The 5,579-nt window shown below is 56.3% G+C and overlaps 1 long non-coding RNA gene across 1 annotated transcript; it reads right to left on the bottom strand.

Annotated features, from left to right (window-relative positions):
- Positions 1–1,336: 1,336 nt before the first annotated feature.
- LOC115069335 lies at positions 1,337–3,598 on the bottom strand. The gene is made up of 3 exons (XR_003848607.1): positions 3,529–3,598; positions 2,021–2,117; positions 1,337–1,447 (listed from the first exon to the last, which is right to left on the bottom strand). It is a non-coding gene; the product is annotated as an uncharacterized LOC115069335 (long non-coding RNA).
- Positions 3,599–5,579: the final 1,981 nt, after the last annotated feature.

Here is a 5,579-nt window from a genome sequence, read left to right as displayed (position 1 = left end):
CAGCTTATAAGCCAAGGTCAAACCCCATCATCCTTGCCAATAGTGCCTCAAGGCCAGATAACCCCAAAGACGTGCCCCCCGTGCCCCCAGGCACCCTGGAGAAGCGACACAAATGTTTGGGTGGTGCATTGTACACTCATGACCAGGCTGAATGCCAGCACCGGATTTCCCACCCTGGCCTCAGAGCTTATCCCAAGCTCCTTAGCCAGCTCTCCCATGTTGGCAGAGAACCTCTGCTCCAAATCTAGGGGGAAGAGACAAATGGTTGCCTCCTGCCTGTGTCCCCCGCCTGTGCCAATGCCCACAGCTCTGCCTCGCGGGCTTGCCCATCCAAGGCCACTTTCCCTGCCAAGCCCTCTGTTCCACCAGCCTGCGTCACAGCCCTGTGCAAGCCACTTCCTTACTCATGATGTATCTCTGCTGTCAAGTCTCCTTACTTAGAACTGATGGCGTGGAGAGACCCCGTCTGTGTTGTCCAGTCCCTGGGTTGCTAAACCCCAATAGTGGTGGCCCACAGCAGGTGTCTCATGAGCCTTTGGCAATCATCTGGTACGAGACTCCCTGGGGAATTCATGATTGGTTCCCACCATCCCTCCGTTCTGGAGCCTGTACCTTCTCACCTTGACCGCAGCATGGAGTCCTTCTCTCTGTCACTTCTTGGCAGAGTCTGAAGCACACTCCCTCCTGTTCGTACCCACGGCACCTAGCACAGCTCTCTCAAATTATGTAACTTGCAGATGCTTTCCAGATGATCAAAGAAAAAGCAAAAATGACAGGCAGCTGTGTGCCATGCTGGTGGGTACCAATGAGGGAGGCCACTGCTGAACGTCTTTTGGGGTTGGGGGGGTCACAGAGCCCTGCGCAGCCCTGCAGAGAGTCCAGAGTAAAGCTCAAGGGCAGCCTGGGTCAGCCAGGGGCCCCAGACCTGCTCTGTCCACATCTGTACAAGGCAGAGCATCCCAGGTACTGCTCTGCCTTGTGGAAGGAGCCAGAACTTTGCTCCTGCTCTAGTTGATTGTGTCTTCCCAAAGTTCATCTGCTAGCACTTAGTCCCCAAATTCCTCTGTGGAATCGGGGCCTCTGAGATGGAGTTGGGACAAGATGAGGTCAGGAGGGCAGGGCTCCCACGATGGCTCTAGTGGCTTTATAGGAAAAGCCAGAGGCCTGAGCTGGTACCCCTGCTGTCCCATCATGTTACCATGTTATGACGCAGGAAGAGGCCATCAGGGGAAACCGACACCCCACTCTCCATCCTGGCTCAGCATCTCAGAACCATCAGCCAAACAAGCCAGAAGCCAGCCTCAGTGACCAAGGCACCCTGAAGGAACAGCAACTCCTTTGTCTCTTGAACTTTGTTACAGCAAGAGAAAACAGGTTGATAGTCCCCAGTTGCTTGGTACAGCTGATGAACCGGTGGAAGCTGGCACTGATAGATAGATGCAGTTCCCTACCAGGAGACATAGGCAGTTTCTTCCCAATGTGCCCTGCCAGGGCAGGTGGCCACCCGCTAGCAGTATGCTTTTCTTTTAGAAGCCTCCCTTCCAGTAAGTACTGACGCTCCCCTTTAGGCACTTGCTGACCCTCACGGACATTGGCCCCATACAGTGCCCTACCTCCAGCTTCCTTATGATTTCAGAGCATAAGTTGTGGGCGCAGGCATCCATATGCCTTATGGGCCTGCTCAACCATCGAGCAAAGCCCACGGCCACATCGGTGGCTCCTCGCGAGCACTGACAGCCAGTGCGGTGCTAGAGCACTTGTCTCATACGTGCAAGGCCCTGAGTTCCTGGCACTACAAAGGAGACAAATGGAAAATAAACTCCTCACAGTCTTTATTTACTGCCGGGGACTGTGAAGTTGTACAGCCAGTGCTGGAATTTAGTGTAGAGGGTTCTCAAAACAAACAACAGCAACAAGTAACCCAACAACTAACCTAAAAATAGAACCGCAGCATGTCCCAGCTATACCACTCCTGTGCAGTGGGAGAACTCCCAGTCATACAGCTATTCCCTGTTCATACCTGTGCTATTCACAACAGGCAGGAAATGGAGTAGCCTCGACGTCCACCAACAGACCAACGGGTAATGAACATGCGATGCGTATGGGATCTTATTCGGCTGTGAAGAAAAATGCAATCATGACATCTGCAGCCAAGTGACTAGAACTGGAAAATATTATCTCACATGAAATACCCAGAAAGACAAATACCACGCTTTCTCATATGTGGAGCCTAGATTTTCACTTTTACATGTGTATGTATGCCTGTGGGGTATAAGCCATGAAATTAGAGAGAGGGAAAAGAGGTCATGGAGAAACTGAAGTGGGGGAGGGGGCAACCAAATGCAGGAGACGGGAGAGGCCGGAGACTAGGAGAGGGCGAAGGGGGACCAGTGGAGGGGGAGGACACGGGGAATAGAGGAGTGTGGGAAGATCTGAAGTGAAACCTATTACTTTATATACTAATCTAAAGTAAATAAATAAAATGATCCAAAAGATAAAAAATAAATAACACACATACAAAGATTCACTACAAACAGAAACCGTCTGAGCTCTGGAATCACAGGCCATTGGCCCACGATTAAGTACTACTGGTGTGTGTATGAAAACCCCCAAGTCTACCCAGCTCTGGAGCCGCCACTCCAGAACCCACAGGTGCCTCCTGCTCTCGTCCCAAGGTCCCCAGGACCTCCATTTCTTCCTGTTGGGAATAGAGGGTCCTGGTTGGCTTTGTCATCTTCATGGTTGGTCAGTTGGGCCCTGGCTGCTGACCCAGGCCCTGCCTGAGTCAAGCAGGGGTCTATGCCCAGGCAGACTCCAACAGAGGCATTCTGGAATAAGTGCCTCCCAGGGAGGCAGTATGGAGGTGGGAAGCTGTAAAGGTCAAGGTCAGGTGGCTTCTAGGTGGCCCTGCTCAGCAAGCTCTTAGACCATCACTGGGACCATTGGGTTCCTGCCCTAGTGGATGCTGTCATTCCAGGCCCAGGCTGTCACTTCTGCCTCAGCACCCACAAGGGTTTGTCAAACCTCCCAAGTAAGGTAAGGCCAAACAGACTAAGGTGGGTGCCAGTCTGGAGTGGTTCATGTCATTTTCTCATCACGGAAACCACCAGGGCAAAGACATACAAAACGAAGACAAACAGGGCTCAATCAGGAGGATGAAGAGGACCTTCGGCACTAGGAGGGGTGGGCCAAGAAAAAAGCGCTTTGTCCAGCCCTCAGTGATGCGGGGAAGCTGCCCTTCCCCCCAGTTAAAGAGTGCAGCATGGTCTGCACAGCCCAGGACAGCAGGTGCACCCCAATTTTGTCTCAGGGATACTGCAGGACTCCAGGCCTGTTGATTTATGTTCAGAGGGAAGGACGTAGCCTTGGCAAGCACAGCCATGAATTTGGGAGGACCGCTTTCAGCATCCAGCTGGGGGTTCCAGCCCGTGTGCAAAACCGACCTTCAGGGCAGGTACGAGAATTCCAAGTGGAACAGTGACTCCCATTTCCCCCAGACAGTAATGCTATTCCAAGAAGGTGCCTCACCTGCACAGTAAGGCACGTGGGGCCTGCTTCCGCCTCAGTGTTAGGTGAAGACTTTCTGAGTCATTTGCTCACATCTCTAGAAGCACACGCTAGGTGTTCCTTTCCTCTTCAAGTGTCAGTGCCAGAGAACCCGAGGGAAAGCAAAGGTGCTTGAAGGAAAGGCAGTCTCTGGGGGCCAGTGACAGCCATGTGGGGCAGAGGCAGTTTCAGGAGGGTGCCAGGTACCAGCACTCCCAGGTGGGCCTGTTCCTCCCTGCTTCTTGTCTTTGTGGGCACAGCAAGTTCCTCCCCTAGGAGCTGGGAAGGGACAGACAGTATGGTCACTGCTGGCACAGGGACAGCTCAGGTGGGTGGAAGCCCTGGGGCAGTGTCTTACACTGGGACCAGTCTTTACTTTGTACTGATGTTGGCAAACACAGAGCTTTCGAAAGGGTCTGGCTAGACAGTGGGTGGGAAGCTGGGGAAAGATGCTAAGTCACAGGAAGGGGGCCCAGCCGGTAAGATCAAGAGGGTGGCTTCTTACCCTTCTGTTTAGTTCTCCTTGGAAGGGAGGAGGGTGTTGGGACTCCCAGGAGCAAGAAGAACAATGGAAAGCTGCTCAGCTAGGAAAACTAAAAATACTCCAAACTCTTGGTGTATGAACCTGGGACAAAACAAGGGAGCGCTCTGAAAGACCAAGGGGATTCTGGGACTGTTAGTGTCCTTGAATGCCTTTCAAAACACACTGGCCCCGGAGAGGTCCCCGAACAGCAGCGTGGAGGGGTGTGGCTGAAATCCTGGTGGGGCTGAGGGCACAGCCTGCACCAATTTTGATGAATTCTTGCTCCCTGGACCTCCTTCTCTGACACAAGGAGAAACCACCCTAGGAGAGATGCGGAAGTTAAGCTGCTCCAAACTGCTGCCTTCCTTGGAGAAAAGCCTGTCATCCTCATTGCCTTCCCTTTAGAACACATCTTGCTTTCTGATGGGTGTGAACACAAAGCCAGCCGACAGCCGAGACACACAAAAGAAGTCACACACATCATGCCAGTGCCCTCTCTCCACCCCATCCCCCCTCTTTAATGGGCCCTGCTTCCAGGAAGGCCCCCTCAGGGTCAGCCTCAAGGTCCCAGTGGCCCTGAGCCCTAGGCTGCCTGGAGACAGCTTGGGGACAGACAGAGTGGGCCAGCTGGCAGACAGCACTAGCTGCCAAGCGAGCAGGCAGAGTGCCCAGTCTTCCGAGGGAGAGGTCCTGGCTGCAGCGGACCCCACCTATCGGCCCTGGGTGGGGGTGCAGGGGCTGGGTCCTTCCGCCGCCTGTGTCCGGAGCACCCTTCCTCTTCAGCTGTCCCTAGGACGCTGTAGGATGGGGTGCTGGGGCTGGCCTGCAGGAGGAACCCCAGGATGCAGTACTGCAGGCTTTCCTACGCTTCAGGCTTCCAACCTGCTGCACGCTCGCAGATGTTCTTTCCGAACAAAAGTAACTAGTGCTCAACCGGCCGGCCTTTCCCGGGGCTCCGGCCCTCTCTGGGATGGCGTGAGGGTCACCCCCACCCGGGCCGGGGCGCCCGGCCGCACCCTCGTGGCCGGAAGAGCGGAGCGAGTCGTCCAGGGTCACAGCGCCAGAGCGCCGTGCTGCAAGGCCGGGGGCCCAGGCCCACCCTGCGGCGGCCCGAGGACACGCAGGGAGTCAGATCCCGCGAGCTGCAGGGACGCAGGCCCGGCCTCCTGCCGTGTGGACGGCGCGGGGTCGCCCGGAGCTGGCCCTTCCCCGGGTGCGAGCCCCGGCGCCGCGGGAGGGTCGCTACAGTGTCGCCCGCGCCCGGCAGGGGGAGCCAGTCGGCGCGGGAGGGCTCCGGCGCCCGGCCCTGACGTCACCGCCCGCGGTCTCCACGGCGACGGCCTCTCCGGAGCGCGCGTCAGAGCCTCAGTCTCTTGGCAACCGCCCGATCTCCGCTCCCCCTCCGCTGGCGCTGGGCCGCGCGTCGTTCTGGCGTCAAAGCCACGTCAATGGGCGGTGCCCCCCGCGGGGGGCGGGCCGGGGCGGGGCCTGCGCGGGGCGGGGCAGGGGC

Source organism: Nannospalax galili, unplaced genomic scaffold (genome assembly GCF_000622305.1).
Source record: "Nannospalax galili isolate Female #2095 unplaced genomic scaffold, S.galili_v1.0 scaffold652, whole genome shotgun sequence".
NCBI lineage: Eukaryota > Metazoa > Chordata > Mammalia > Rodentia > Spalacidae > Nannospalax > Nannospalax galili.
Note: the sequence above shows the minus strand (reverse complement) of the source record. Positions and strands in the feature narration are given on the sequence as shown.